The sequence below is a fragment of the Megascapheus bottae genome, chromosome 10 (assembly GCF_031878675.1).
Source record: "Megascapheus bottae isolate mThoBot1 chromosome 10, mThoBot2.hap1, whole genome shotgun sequence".
In the NCBI taxonomy this organism is placed as follows: domain Eukaryota; kingdom Metazoa; phylum Chordata; class Mammalia; order Rodentia; family Geomyidae; genus Megascapheus; species Megascapheus bottae.
In genome coordinates, this window is record NC_143518.1 from 63,668,902 (window position 1) to 63,685,344 (window position 16,443).

Below are 16,443 nucleotides of genomic sequence, written 5' to 3' on the forward strand. Positions count from 1 at the left end.
TGTTTAATCCACTAGAGAGAAAGCACATCAAAGAATACCTGACCAATGTTAAATCTCTGGTAAACAAACTTGTCCTGTCTAAATAGAGCCAAACAAACAAGGCAGGCTTTCTGCTGCTCTGTGCATATGATCTCCGCAGTAAATATTGTTGGCAGAGTACTGGGGCACAGTTAGCATGTAAAACATACAAGAAAAGCATGATACTTCCTACCTGATACAAACCCAAAAGCATCTAGGAAAATTCTGTGTGCGTGCGTTTGTGTGTGTATGTGTGTGTGTGTGTGTGTATACATTTGACTCTGTGTATTAGTGGCACATAGAATTTTTTCACTTATAATTTTGAGTGACCAATTCAAAATAAGCTTTCCTCTCAGTTTTTTTTCTTTCACAAGAAAGTTCAGTCCAGAATAGTAATGGCAGTTAGTATTCTGTGAGCAGCAACCCGGTTTCCACTGCAGCCAGACGCCATATGACATGAACTCATTCTTTTATTTATTTATTCTAAATGCATGTGGTGTCTGCAACTCTATGGCTCAGGATTGTGGTTATAAGGGTACAGTGACAATATCCTCCAAGGAAAATGGTCACTTTGCTTAGCTGAACTGTGAAGCTACTTAAAAGCAGGCTACTATGAAATACAGAATTAGCTTATACTTTTACCTGCTGGCTCTAGCAAGTTAGCTATGTTCAACAGTTTCTCAAGGACAGAGAGAATTCATTTTGGCTTTATATCAAGCAGATGACTCCAAATAGAGAAGAGAAATAAACGCAAGAGCAGAACCAAGAGATAAAAGAGCCCTTGTTAGTGGACCAAAGTGGTTGCTACAAATAGGACAGCGGAAGGAGAGTTGGGAGGGGGAAGAGTGAAGCAAGGTCAAAGAAGGATGATATCAATAGAACATCTCCAAATAGCACAGAATGCAGCAAGAAGTAGCGGCAGATGTCAGTCCAGCCCAGTGTCAGCCCCCGTAGAGCTATGTAGAAAGACTTGGAAAGAAACAGCATCGCTGCTGTTGGCATTAAGGGTAAAGAGGCAGCAAATGACACCTTTCTCCCTGTGAGTGGAAAGTTACGACTTGTCACAGGTCATAGCCTCATCTCTTTCCAGACCAGCCCCACTGAGGCGTTTGTTCCTCCCCCCCCCCCATTTCAGATCTTGACTCCCTCCTTTTCTTTTGGTTTCCTTCCCTTTTTCAGGTTCTGGCTGCCAATTCTGATTCTGATCCTCACCCCGCTGTCTGCTTCTTGTCTGTGCCACCAGGTACCTGCTTCTAGATGCTAACCCTGGTCTCTACCATGTTCCAGAACTAAGGATGCAGCACCCAAAAGATTCCCATCGTGAGTGTAGACATTGCTGGCATGGATTGACTTTCATAACTGTGGAGAAAAGCCAAAATGTATAAAGGAAGTCTGTTTTCAGAGTTCCTATCCCTTAATTTTAGTGAATGAATGTGGGTGTGTTGAAAACTTCGTTTCTTAAGAACTGCCTAAATTTCATAATTATTTCATTTTCATCCGCTCACAGATGGCTTTGCCCTGGGTGTAAAAATTGAAGAGCCAATGTAAAATGATGCTACCTTTACTCTGGCAGTTACATTTTAAATTTCAAACCTTGATTTTCAGAACCTTGGAGAGCATCAAGCACAGCTCTCCACTTCCCTGACTGGAGAGAGCAAGATGTAGGCTGAATTATTTCTCCTGTGAAAATGAGAAACGGGGAATAATGAGAGAAGTTGACAGGAAGATTATGAACTTCTCAACAGAAATGTTTTCTGCAGTGACCTATATTTAACATTGCAGGGAATACATTTCGTTGTATTTGCTGTGCCATGCCCATAAAGGTAAGCGTGTTGACAGTAAGACATAGGTTCAAAGCTAGATGCTGCTAATTCCTCACAGTATCATCTCGGCAAGCCCACCTTCCTAAACCTCAGGTCTTTCCATCTGTAAAAGTGGGGATACGAATAGTAGTTTCCTTTCTTCCTACTCTTTTCCCTCTTTTTCTTTTTCCTTTGTTTTTCTTCCTTCCCTTTCCTCTCCTCCTATCTTTCCTCTCTCCTCCTCCACTAGATCATATGTCTACTTATTTTTTTTTGTCAGTCATGGGGCTTGAACTCCAAGCCTGGGCATTGCCCCTGAATTGTTAGCCCTCCAATATTTGAGCTACTGTACCACCTCCTCTACCTCTCCTTGTAATTACTGATCCTTACCCAGTGCTTCAGTGGTTTATCACTTCTTTCTGAGTGTACCATCTACTGAGTCAAAAAGAAGCAAGACATAGTTGCTGCCTGCAGAATCATGTCTTTCTTACAGAGTGGGATGCAAAATTGCCTGTCTCTATGATAGACAGAATATAGGTTGAGAACATCAGGTTTTGAACTCATTTTGCAAATAGAGATGTAAAGGAGCTTCATAATTGTTCCATTATTTTCTTCTTTCCCCTCCCCCCCTCTCCTTCTTTCTTTCTTTCTTTTAATTTTTTTTGCTCGTCCTGGGGCTTAATATTGGCCTAGTCACTGTTCCTGAGCTTCTTTTTGCTCAAGGCTAGCATGCTATCACTTGAACCACAACACAATTTCTGGCTTTTTCTGAGTAGTTTATTGGAGGTAAGAATCTCATGGACTTTGGGCTGGGAGTTTGGCCTAGTGGTAGAGTGCTTACCTAGCATGCACAGAGACCCATGTTCACTTCCTCGATACCACATAAATAGAAAAAGTCGGAAGTGGTGCTGTGGCTCAAGTGGTAGAGCTCTAGCCTTGAAAAAGCCCAAGGTTAGTGCGCAGGCCCAGAGTTCAAGCCCCTGGGCTGGAAAAGAAAAGAATCTCATGGGCTTTCCTGTTGTACTGACTTCGAGCCACAACCCTCAGATCTCAGCCTCCTGAATAGCTGGGATGACAGGCATGAGCTGCTGTCACTCATCTTGTTCTGTTCTTTAATCTGTGCATTGACTCTAGGCTAAAGACCTTCTTGTAGCAAGATGAGTCTGTGGTCCCCAGAGATAGAAATTGAGGCAAAGTCAGCTAATGACTGATTAAAGACCACAGTGATAATATGATGGAAGACTGAGGATTTGAACCCACATCTAACTGACTTTGAGCAGTTACTTCTAAAACCTATGCTGTCCCTTATTTAAAAAAAAAAGAGTGAGGACTCCACTGATAGTGCCATGTGCTGATTGCATGAAATGATGCCTATAAAACCTATAGCAGCTAGTAGGTATTCACTGCTTTCTAAAGAGTTGCTTTCCAAAATCCTTTTGCAAAGCCTCAAAGAAAACAAAATACCTAGGAATTATCTTAACTAAGAATGTAAAGGACCTTTTTGATGAAAACTTTAAAACCCTGAAAAAGGAAATTAAAGCCGAACTGAGGAAATGGAAAAACCTCCCATGCTCCTGGATTGGAAGAATCAACATCATAAAAAATGGCAATCTTGCCAAGGGCTATCTACAAATTCAACGCAATACCCATCAATAACCCAATGTCATTCTTTAAAGAAATAGAAGAGCCAATCCAAAATTCCATATAGGATAATAAAAGACCCCGTATGGCAAAAACACTTCTTAGCAGAAAGAACAGCACAGGAGGAATTTCAATACCAAACTTTAGACTCTATTACAGAGCTATAATTATCAAAACAGCTTGGTACTGGCACAAGAACAGGCCTGAAGACCAATGGAATAGAACTGAGGACCCAGATATTAAACCACAAACCTATGGCCACCTAATCTTTGACAAGGGAGCCAAAAAAATAGAATGGAAGAAAGACAGCCTCTTCAACAAGTGGTGCTGGCAGAACTGGTTAAGCACCTGCAGAAAACTAAAGTTGGATCCTTCTTTGTTACCCTGCACTAGAATTAACTCCAAATAGATCAAAGACCTTGAGGTAAAAGCCGACACACTGAAAACTTTACAAGAAGGAATAGGAGACACACGAGGTCTCCTTGGCACAGGTCAAAACTTTCTCAATAAGATCCAAGAATCACAACAAATCAGAGAAAGGGTGGATAAGTGGGACTGCATTAAACTGCAGAGCCTCTGTAGGGCAAAGGACATAGCTAGTAAATTAATTAGGAAGCCTACAGAGTGGGAGAAGATCTTTACTAACCATATAATGGACAAAGGCCTTATATCTAAAATATATCAACAGCTCAAAAAATTGAATCACTCCAAACCTAATCTCCAAAGTACAACCATCCCATTAAAAGATGGGCCAAAGGCTTAAAGAGAGTCTTCTCTGAAGAAGAAACAAAAATGGCCTATAGACACATGAAGAAATGCTCGACATCTCTGGTCATAAAAGAAATGCAAATCAAAACAACTCTTAAGATTCCACCTAACTCCAGTTAGAATGGCCAGGATCAGGAAAACGAATAACAGCAGATGCTGGAGGGGATGTGGCCAGGAGAGATCACTACTACACTGTTGGTGGGAGTGCAAAGTCGTTCCACCACTATGGAAAGCAGTATGGCAGTTCCTCAAAAGACTAAACATAGAACTCCCCTATGACCCAGCAATTCCACTACTTGGCATTTACCCAACCGTCCAGAAACAAGGGCATACTAAATCCACTAGCACAATGATGTTCATTGCAGCACTATTTACCATAGCAAAGATATGGAACCAACCCAGATGCCCCTCAGTTGATGAGTGGATCAACAAGATGTGGTATTTATACACAATGGAATTCTATGCTGCTGTCAGAAAGAACGATATCAACCCATTTGTTAGGAAATGGAAAGACTTAGAAAAAAATCATATTAAGTGAAGTAAGCCAGACTCAAAGGAAGATAGGCCCAATAGTCTCCCTCATTTGTCATAATCAGTAGCAACCTTGGGCTCTCCTAGCAGAGATTTACAATACAAAAATATCTAGAGACATTAGGCCAAACAGTATGACACTAAATGTAAGGACCTCCAGGATAAGGAAACAAAAACCATATAATGAGTAACTGTTGTCCTTAATGTACTATGTTATCACTCATCTCTTTTGCCATCCCTTGGTTATCTCATATTGTTACAATTTTTCACCTTGTTATCTGATATATTTTGTATGTGCTTAATTGGTTATTTAAAATTGGATAGGGAAGGGGGGACATCAAGATAAGTGGGGGGAGGGGGAGGGAAATGGGGACCATGTCATGAGAAAGGGTATCAATGTTTGTGAAGTTATGCACCTTCTATCTGGTGAATATAATGTCACCCTTCTATTAATCACAATAAAAATTATTTATAAAAAAAACAAAAAATAAAGAGTTGCTTCCCTTGTTAGCAACAGCCATGAGCACCAGTACAGAGGACGTGGAGCTCTTTGCTTTGGTCCCTTGCATGGGGATCTGGAACTCTAGGGGAAGTGATATTGCCAGGCTTAGTTGTGTCAGTCACAGCTTTGTACTATAGGATAGGAGACTCTGTTTGGACTCACGTACTACCTAGCATATTCACTGAGTATTCATTTGTTTGCTTGTGTCCATTGAATTATCAGGTACAATTATATTTCCTTGCTTTTTCTTGTAACCTTCTCAGTAAAAGATGGATTGTATATGCAGTTGCTTATTAATTTCATATATATTTATAAACATCTACTTTCTGTTCAGTAATTTGCTAATGTGTAAGAAGAATGAGTGATAAGGAGAACATTTTTTTCCTCCTAGAAGGAAACCCCTCACCCACCAGAATATTGGTGCATATCAGAGCATCCTGCACCCCTTCAGGGATCTGAGAGGCTGGATCATTTCATAGTCTTCCATGTAGCTGAGGCTCTGGCTCAATCTAGATTCAAAATCAGGCTCAAGTTAGACTGGACTGAATCAAGATGAGACTAATCTAGATTCAAAATTCACTTGCCCGCCTCTCTGATCAGACATGTACACAATGTGAAACCAGCTTGTTCGTGGCTACAGTGATAGCAGCCAATCTCAATTTCCAGGGACTCCAGGAACATTGGTGTTGGCAGCAGGGTCTAACCCAGTGTTGACGATGCTGAGGTTCCTGTCTGCTATGACCTGCCCTGGACTAGCCAGGCTGATTTGGTGGCATGATTTGGGCTATGATTCTGTCTGCATAGTCTCCATTATTTCCTCATGGCCATTCTTGTGTCCCTTCTGCAGAGTCTATTCACACAGGTTCTTCTTTTTGCTAAAATTGCCTAGTCATTTTAGTTTCTCAGCTAAGAGTTTTGACTACTTTGCCAGAGCCTGCAATAATTCTAGACTAGTATTTAAAAGTTGGTTGACCTTGGTGCATGACTTACTATCCCTGAGTCTCAGGCTTTCCACTGCAGCAAATGGGTAACACAGAAAGTGCTTCTCATATCACCTCTGGAACATAGAAAATTCACAATATATCAATAAGCTCTAAAGATAACAAAGACAAGAGACACAGAAAGGAGATAAACTGTGAGTGAATATCTTGCCTGTACAGTATATTACTTGGTATAGTTTAGATTTTGAATGTCCTCAAATGCATTAAAGGCTCAGTCTCCAGAGTAAGTATTGGGGAGTCATAGAGACTTTAAGGGACAAGGCCTAACAGGAGGCCTTAAAGTTACTAGAGGGGGCTATGGAACCCTGGCTGCTATTCTCTCCCCCCCCACCCCCTCTCTCTCTTTCTCTGTGATGGGCAGTTTTGCTTTGTCCTCTGTTTTCTCCATAATGTACTATTTTGTCATAGGAAAGAATACAGCAGTGCCAAGCAGTCATGAACTAAAGACTCTAAAATGATAATCCAGAATAAACCTTACTCTTCAAAAGTAAATTAGCTCAGGCATGTTTTTTATATAGTGATGGAAAGTTGACACATACTTAAATCAGAGATAAAATCCTGGTCACAATTCTTTTAAATCATTTCAGAATGATTTGAGAATATAATTTGCTATAAAGAGGAAGACAAATTTTATACCAATAAATTTTAATTTCTTTCTGTGTTCAGAGCATTAAATGAAGTCTTGTTTTTTTAAATTTCATATACAGAATATATTACAATGCTTAATTGAGTTTTATAATTGCAGCTTGGTATTTAAATAACACACATATATAGATACAGAATCTTGTGTTATCACAAGATTACAAGAGCCTGTGTTTCTCTAATACAGTTCTAAGCATTCAAATTTGCCTTTGCTGTTCATCAATGTCTACATTTGTGATACACACCCTTTCGCCAAAAGAACTGAGTGTCCGCTGTTGTTTCAGAGGCTTCTGTAGTAGTCTGTGATTACTCCTATACCTTCTTATTGGAAACGTATGTCTTATGTCCAAGCTAAATCTTTTTTATAGCTAACAGAACCCATGTGTTTTGTACTATTTATGAGCAAAGTCAGTTTGGCCCAAGAAATGTTGGTCTTCTAGGATGTTACTTTATGAGAACCATAACGGATAACAGAGATAGAATTTGTATAATAATCTTTTGCACGAAACTAGTATCTTGCAATTAAAAAAATCTATAGTACAAAGTATTGCTTTGTTTTTTGGCATAGCTGTTTGTTTTCTTGAATTTTTTAACCTAAGGATCTATATATAGCAAAAGTAGACTCCTATACTTATCTATATAATTCTTCAAACATTTTATATACATGCCTAGAGCTTAGGCGAAATTACCATAGTATCAGTTCTCCCAGAAGCATCTAGAAGTATCACATTCTTACTACATGCCCAATAGTCTTCAGTCAGATTAATTTCTTTTTCGTAGCTAGCACTAGGTCTGAAGAGCTTGGTTAGTGCACACTGGAAGATAGATGAGCTGTAGAAAGCATGATTTAAAAAGCTGGACAAGGGACATGGAATGAAAGTTGTTGCTTATTGTGCATGTGTAGGTGCTTCTTGCCTTGGTCTCATGAGTTCAGGCACACATTATGACCGAGAGAGTTTTTCAAAGGATGAAGCCTCTGTGGTTGTAAATTTTGCATTACTATGACTAGATCCCTGAGAACAACAGCTTAAAGAGAGGAAGGTTTATTTTGGCTCATGTCCATGTACAGCTAACATTAGCTCATGGTGAGGCAGAAGGGCATGAGGGAGCAAAGCTTTTTACCTGCATCAGCCAGGAAGCAGGAGCAAGAAACGCAGGAAGGTTTCAGGGCAACATATACCTCCACAGACCCTCCCATAGAGAGCTACTTCCTTGAGCTACGGCCTACTTTGCAAGGTTTCCAGACCCTCCCAGAACAGCACCACTAGTCCCTTAACACTTGAAGGATATCAATCTCTCAATACACAAGCCTTCTGGGAGACAGTGCATATCCAAACCATAACACTGCTGTTTTAAAATATCACTTTTCTGCCAGGTGCCAGTGGCTCACACCTATGATCCTAGCTGCCCAGAAGGCTGAGATCTGAGGATCATGATTTGAAGTTAAAGGGCTAGGAAAGTCCATGAGACTCTTATCTCTAACAAACTACTTAGAAAAAGGCAGAAGTGGTGCTGTGGCTCAAGCGGTAGAGTGCTGACCTTGAGCAAAAGAGCTCAGGCCCTGAGTTTAAGTACCATAACCAAAACAAAAAAAAGCAAAACAAAAAACCAACCCCACTTTTCCTACTTTGTTAATTGCATCATGATATTTAATACTCTTAGAACTGCAGAAGAATTTTATGCTCTTAGAACTATATAATAAAATATAAACATTTATAAGAAATGTCTACATTCCTATTTGCCATGTTGTAGTATCCTCTCTTAATCTCTGTATATTTTTTTAGGTTTCTTTTATTCAGGTGTTATCTCTTTTACTCCAAAACCCATTTCTACCATTATTCCTATTTTCAATAGTGTAGCTTGAAAATACCCTCTTCTTTTAGACAAATTAGTTTTTTCAAGCACAAAAACTTCTCTGGGGCGGTGATCTATCAAAACAGCATATAGAGGTAAAAGCTTCAGGGTATTATTTATTAATGGGACCTGCATGTCAACTAGTATAGGAAAATTTAATAATTATCCTTGAAGAACAGCAGGAGTTTAAGCTAAATTCAGATAGGAATCCACATCAACACAGTTTTCTTGGAAAGGATTCAGTCAAATGCAGTTCTACAAGAAAGAAAAATCCATGTAATAAAAATACTGCCTATTCTGTGAAGGATGCAAATTAATTTTGGTTCATGCTTCTAATCTCAGCTACTGGAATGGTTAAGATATGGAAGATCACAGTTCAAGGCCAGTACAGGTAACAAAATAATACGATCCCTTCTCAACCAATAAAAACTGGATATGGTAGCATGTGTCCCAGCTATGGGAGAATCATGAACTGAAAGGCTATGTCAGGGCAGCTTAGGCTTAAACCCTATTCAAAAAGTAGTGCAAAAATGGCTGGAGGCTTGGATCAAGTGGTGGAGCACATGCCCAGCAAATATAAGGCCCTAAGTCAAACTCTAGTAATGCAGAAAGAGAGAGAGAAAGAGAAAGCATGCAGAAGGCTTTATTACATTTGCCATTAAAGATCATATGACATAACAAGCACACTCTAAGGAACCGTAACACTCTCAGGGCTTCTTTTTCCTTGGGGGATGAGGGTATGGAATAGTGACAAAAGGAAATGATACTAGAAAGGGTCTGCAGTGTGACATCTACTGTTGCCCAGCTTTCACAATTTGTAAGGCAGGTACTGTTGCCTCTGTGTGCAACCCAGATCTTTCAGAAGGAAAGACCTAAGGACTAGTACATGGCAGACCCCCTCATTCCAAAATCAAGACCTGTTCTGCCTTACATGTCGGACCTGGACCTTATGTTTATTTTTATTTTCTTCAAATGACTTCGTGCATGCAGTGTTCTTTTCTGTGATTTAAGGTGAACCCCTCATCATTTGTGTCCCCACTGACTCTCACCAGTGTGCTGCCGAGGATGGAAGGAAACTGGAGGAGCATGCCCCTCCCAGTGGGGACCCTTCTGAGGGATAAATTTGCATTATTTCTATTAGTCTTTGAGTGAATCTGTGAAGTAGGTGATTTGAGCATTTATGCTTTCAATATATTTTATTGATGACCTATGTGTGAGTGAATGAGATAAAATTCTTGCCCTCACTCAGCTCAGGTTCTGCTGAAGAAGATGGACTAGAAACTAGCAAGAAACTATGGTTACAAAAGTTACAGGTGGGAAATATTCTGTGGGTGACATTGTTGTGGATGACAGAAAGATAAGGAAGTAGAAGCCAAATGAGGCTTTGAGTAGGCCAGCCAAAGCCATGGGTGGCAGCACAGCACCCAGTCAGGGGAGCAAACCTAGAGTGGTCAGGGACAGGATGTTCCATGAGGCTGAGAGTCGGGTCAGGGGGAGATCCAGAGCCGTTCAGGTGAAACATGTACATCTTGATACATAGGGGTACAGGAATGTTGACAGACCCCTAGGTGTTGTTGTCATTGGTGGAGTAGACAGTAGTGAAGTTATCTACTGAGAAGTGGTTGATGAGGGGAAGTAGACTTGGAGAAGAAGACCCAAAGGTGTACTTATGGGTGTATTCCCTCTGAGACTTACTAGACAGTGAGTTATTGGTGATGATTCAAGGTCCTTAGGCTCTGTGATTCAGGAGCTTGGAGAGGAGGTTAACACTAAAGATAGTGTATGTGACAGAAAGATTGAGAGATATTATATACTAATACGTATGGATTTAGCAAACGATTTTGAAGACACAAGGAAGCATACATTCTCTCTGGAGATACCTGTAAAAATAATACAATCCAAAAATATCTGTGGTTTCTGTTGCTGAAATAGATATAAGTATTGCTGCTGTGATTTTTCACCCAGTTGTATTTCGGTTTGAATGTGAGAATCCTCCATAGGTATATGGGTGAAGGCTTGATGCCCAGCTGATGGGAAGTGATAGAGGTGGGTCCTAGTTGGAGACTGTAGCTCACTGGGGGTGGGGTATTGTCCTATAAAGATATGCAAGGTCACCAGCCTCTCCCTGTAATTCCTGGCCACTTCTTGGTAGCCATGAGAAAATCAGCTCTCCTCCACAGGCCCTCTACCACATTCTACCTCACCACAGGCCCAGAAACAATTCAGTGAGTCTGCATGGCTTCAAACATCGAAGCCAAAGTAAATTTTTAATTATTTCAGCTGCTTATCTCAGGTATTTTGACACAGGGACCTTCTCCTCTCTCCACCCCCCCCCAAAAAAAAAACCCACAAGGTATAATATTTCCTAAGTTCCTGAATTCTCTCCTTGAATGCTTTGTGTGTCTTTGGACCCAGGGTAGGAAATGTAGGGTTTTGTTTGTTTGTTTGTTTGTTTTGTGGGTCATGGTGCTTGAAATCTGGACCTGGGCGCTGTCCTTGAGCTCTTCAGCTCAAGGCTACCACCCTACCCTTGAGCCAAGCCCCACTTCCCATTTTCTAAAGGTTAATTGGAGATAAGAATCTCAGGTTCTTTTATGCCTGGGCTCACAAAATGTATCCCTCTACCTATTTCTTGTTACTATTATTTTCTATTGTTTTAATTATAATTTTATTGTCAGGGTGATGTAAAGAGGGATTACAGTGGCATACGTAAGGTAGTGAGTACATTTCTTGTTGATCATTGTTAGCCCCCCTCATTTTCCTCCCATTTTCCCTTTCCCCAGTTCCCTCCCCCATCACCCAGTTGTTATTATTGATGATGATCAAATCCAGAGCTCTAGAAGGTAATGAAACACTGTTTCTTTGGTCTCTGCCTGTACAATAGGTAGAGTAGGGCTTTGCCTCTCTGCCCCCTCAGTAGCTCCTGGGAACTGGGGGAATTTTTTTTCTTGGTCATTCATGGGGCTTGGACTCTGGGCCTAGGCATTGTCTCTAGCTCTTCAGCTCAAGGCTATGGCCCTACCCCTTCAGCCCTCAGCCCCACTTTTTGTTTTCTAGTTGTTAATTGGAGATAACAGTCTCACAGTTTTTAGTACCCATGCTGGCTTTGAACCGTGATCCTCAAATCTCAGCCTCCTGAGTAGCTAGGGTTACAGGCATGAGCCACCGTGCCTGGCCAACTGGGGTGATTTTTATCAAGAAAGTAAATATGCACAATATAAACATATGCAGTAAGGATTGGTTATTTATTTATTAATGGTCCTGTGACCATTTCATTGAAAGCTGTGCGTTGTGAGGAATGAACCTGTAGCCGCCGGCATGCTAAATAAGCATCTGTGCTACCATTGAACCACATTTTTAAAACCCCTAATTTCATTTGTTTAATCATGAGCTGAATCACTTTCCCTCACCACAGTTTTCAGCCTAACATGCTCCAAAAGTCTTAACAGATTGGTCTGTTCTTCTGAACTATGAAGGTATTCCCAGGAACATGGTATAGTACATCAGGCATGTCACACAATACCAGGGTGACACCCTGTAGACAATCCTTTCTTCATCCATGAACTGAGATGGATATGTGCTTTTTGAAGCTTGTCTTTTACTGCATGGTGTTTTAGTTTCATGTAGATGCTTGACCAGTTACTCTCAGACTCTGAATATAGATTCAAAGTAGCCCTCCTACTTGCCTCAGTCTTCTCAGTAGCGGGGACTGTGGGTTTCTAGCTATTGCCTTACTTTCAAACCTCCCTGTAGAGGGAACTTCTGTTTTATTCTGGTGCTGGTCCTGGGGTTTGAACTCAGGGCCTGAGCACAGTCCCTGAGCTTTGCTCAAAGATAACCCTTTACCATTGAAGCCACATGTTACTTCCATCTTTTTTGGTAGTTTAGTGGAGATAAAAGCCTCATATACCTTCCTGCCCTGGCTGGCTTCAAACTGTGATCCTCAGATTTCAGCTTCCTGAGTAGCTAGGATTACAGGAATGAGCCACTGGAACTGATGTAAAGGGAACTCATTTAGGGGAAGGTGGAACTAGTGAAGGGATGGAAGCTATCCTTGAAACAAGAGACCTTCTGCCCTGGAAGACTCTGCTGCTGAGTGTACTTTGGTGAAGACTGAGACAACTCTCTCCTTTTCTCGATTTGGTGTGTGAACTCCCAGTTAGAATGGGAATAGATGTGTTTGTTTAGAATGACTTCCTGTGCAGGCTAGGAGGGGCCTGTGCTGCTGACAGCCACAGCAACATGTGATTGCAGTGAAGAACATGTGCTTGGTAGCCTCCTTTCCTCCAGGGCCAGCCAGCCTCCTTCGTTCCTCGTTTCCACATCTGTAACATGTTCCTGCCACACAAGGATGAAAGTGCTATCTGAGGGCTGGGATGTTGCTCTGTGATAGCAGGAGTCGTTGAAGAGCAAGCACCAGGACATGGGCTCAGTCCCAAGAACCACAAGAAGGTAGTGCTTTTTGTAACAAGGGGAAAGGAAACAGCTGGTGTAGAAAGGTTTAAGAAATGAGGACATTAGGATTTTATAGGAGTGAGCAGGAGTGGGTGGAGGAGGCAGGCAGCCCCCCTGGTTTCCACATACAGCCAGCACCACCTGGTCCCCTTTCCCACACTGTGCTTCCGCAGCCCTGCCCCACTGCATACACCCCCTCCTGCAGTACCTGCACGTGGAGATGAGGGTGGAGCCCCTTGTGCCACACAGGGCAGGCAGGCTCAGGCAGGGCATTGTGCCTGCCAGCTGAATGGAGCTGGCTGCTTGGGCTCGCCTGGCTTAGCCTGCTTTCCCATGAACTACAAAAGAATGCCTGGATCTGGGATGCTGGTCGCTCAGGGCCCATGGCACCAGAGCTTCCCGGCTTGCTTCAGCCTTTTCTAGTGTTTTTCCTAATCCTTCCTGTTTACACCGTGAGCCTGTAGGCAGCCGGGCTGAAGCTCTGCACTTCAGGCATTCCTGAACAGCTACATCTTCTGTGTGCTTTCTCTTTTTTCTGTTTTTTTTTTTCTTTTTCTTTTTGTTTTTTGGAAGGAACACCAATGCCTCCCATTTTTTCACCCCTGCATCCTCGTGTGACATACCTTTGTTTTATTTCTTGTTTCTCCCCACAGTCATCTTATCCTCCTGTGTGAAAAGAAAACAAAGGATTTTCTGGATTGTATATTCATAATTGTTCAGACATGTCTAATCAGATAGCTCAGTCTCAGGAAAAAAAATGGCAAGTTTCTTTAGGAGATCTAGTCACTGTAGATCTCTGTGAAAATGTACTTAGGAACCTCCAGGTATCATCTGAGGAACACTCTGCTTATGGGGAGGTGCAAGGGAAAAGGAGTGGGACAGGCAAAATTCTAGCCATTGCTTAAGAGTACACAGAGGGCCAGCTAGAAGGCCTGAGCAGGGCTTCCAAGAGCAAGGGGCACTGAAGTGTGTCAGCAGTGCAGCCCGTGCTTCGAGTGCTTGGAAGGAACCTGGTGCTTGGAAGGAATCACTGAGTCAGGAAACCCCCATGCTAGGGACCAAACCCAAGGTTTACCACATTCCACACCAGTATTCTGTCTCTGAGCTACACTCTCCTCCCAGAACCCATACTGACAAGTCACTTAGCCGGGTCCATGGTGCTGAGCCAGGTCTTTGGTCCAGATTAAAGCATATACAATGGTGGTGGTTGGGGGAGAGATGGTTTGGGGTGAATGGGATAGCATTTACAAGTAGAGCAGGGCTGACAGTTCTTATTTGACCCAAAGGTAAGTAACTAAAACAATTTGTCCCCAAAACATATATATTGTATTTCTGAAACAACTATATAAAGAGCCTTTACTACTAGGTTATCATCTTTGCTTGATATTTTTATTACCCTAATAGAAATCAATTTTATTGCATTGGGAAAAACATACCACAATGCTTGACTTTTGACCCCTTTCCAACAATACACACACACACACATGAACCCTCCCCCCCACACACATTGCATGAATGTATCTAGTTACCATAATGACAGGTACCTGATTTTTATGAAATGTCTCATGCAAAGTCTTAGGTAAAAGGTAAATTCTTATGCTGGACGAAGGCTAATATATTTAGCAATAGTGTGCTTTAAATGGAGGGCTGTGTGCTTACTTGGCTGGCACTGGGCCAGTTGAGCCATACCTCCAGGTCCCTTCTCTGCTGGCTATCTTTGAGATAGGGTTACCCCTTCTACCAGGGCTTGCCCTTGGCCTGTGACTGGCCCAGTTTCAATTTTTATCGTTATGAGAATCATGGCACATGTTACTATCTCAGCTTCCTGCAGTGGCGATGGGGTCTCATGGACTTTCTGCTAGGGCTGGTCTTCCATGTAGCTTTGGATGACTGCTTCAGGGTTGTGCCACTGAGCCTGGCTATGAATTGAGGCATCTTATATGCATTTCTATTCCAGCTGGCCTCAAACTGTGATTCTCCAGTTATCTTTCAATTAAGCTAGGATCACAGGCATAAACCAATGCACAGGTAAAAACTTGCAGATACATTATAAAGATAGCCAGGTCATAAGACTTTTCATGCAAATCAGAATGACAGAAAAATGCTTGAGAGCCAAAATTATTGTACCAGACAGGATTTTAAGCAGCAGAGACTTTCCATTTGAAGTTTTGTGATGAGCTGCTGATACTGAGTGCTAAGAATGGGGGCACTTACAGGGGGAGATATTAAAACATTGTTTTATTTCATAACTAAGACTTCAAGCCTTCTGACAAATACAGATGTAATATGTTATCTCTTCCTTACCCACAATTCATTGCTGATTGTTTTAAAGAAGTAATTTCCCTGTCTGTGTTATGATTTAATTTCACACCTGCATGCAAAGGTTTCCTAAAATTTGGGCTGAGGTGTAGCTCAGCACTAGAACATGTGCCAGCACAAAACCAACAAAATACTCACCTCAAATCTAACCTTCCAGAGGAACCTTTTCTATTTAGTGTTAAGGAGCTTTAGCTGCATCTTCAACAGTTAGATTTAAATCTTTCTCTCAGTAAACTTTTGGACCAAAAGTTCACAATTGCTCAGATTATAACTCCATTAGCATATTCAAATGATATAAAATAGTATTTATCAGTAGCAATAAATATTAAATAGCATAAATATTTAATAAATAGTATTTTTATAATGCCTTCCCTTTTAGACCCCTAAAAGTCCTATTTGTACTGAATTCTACAATGCACATCCAGAAACTGAAGTAACATGAAGTACATGAAGTAACTCAAGCATGTTTCTCAAATACACATGCTTTTTCATAGATTGAAAATCTTTTGCCCTCTTATCAGTATTTTTTGCATGAAAACTCTTGAATTTCTTTTTTTTAATTCTGAAAATCACGTTTATTATAGTGGGTGGGGGGAATTAAAAACTCTTGAATTTCTTGAGTGGTGAATTTCTGGTGGTGAAACTCCATGCAGACTGCCTACATAGAATGTGTGAGGTGCTGGATTCAGTCCTAACACCAAACTAAACAAATAAGCAATCAAATGGAAGGAAGCTGTTCAGTGATCCCTTTGTGAATCACCTCCTTCATTGGTTTAGGACACATGCTTTTTTACCAAAGGACATGAGGGCTTAGCAGCTATATACTCTGTTGGATCTGCCGATAGGGACTTACCTACACCTTTTGTGATTTGTTTTATCCCAGAATCTGTAGCTTTTGCTTGGCTCTAAT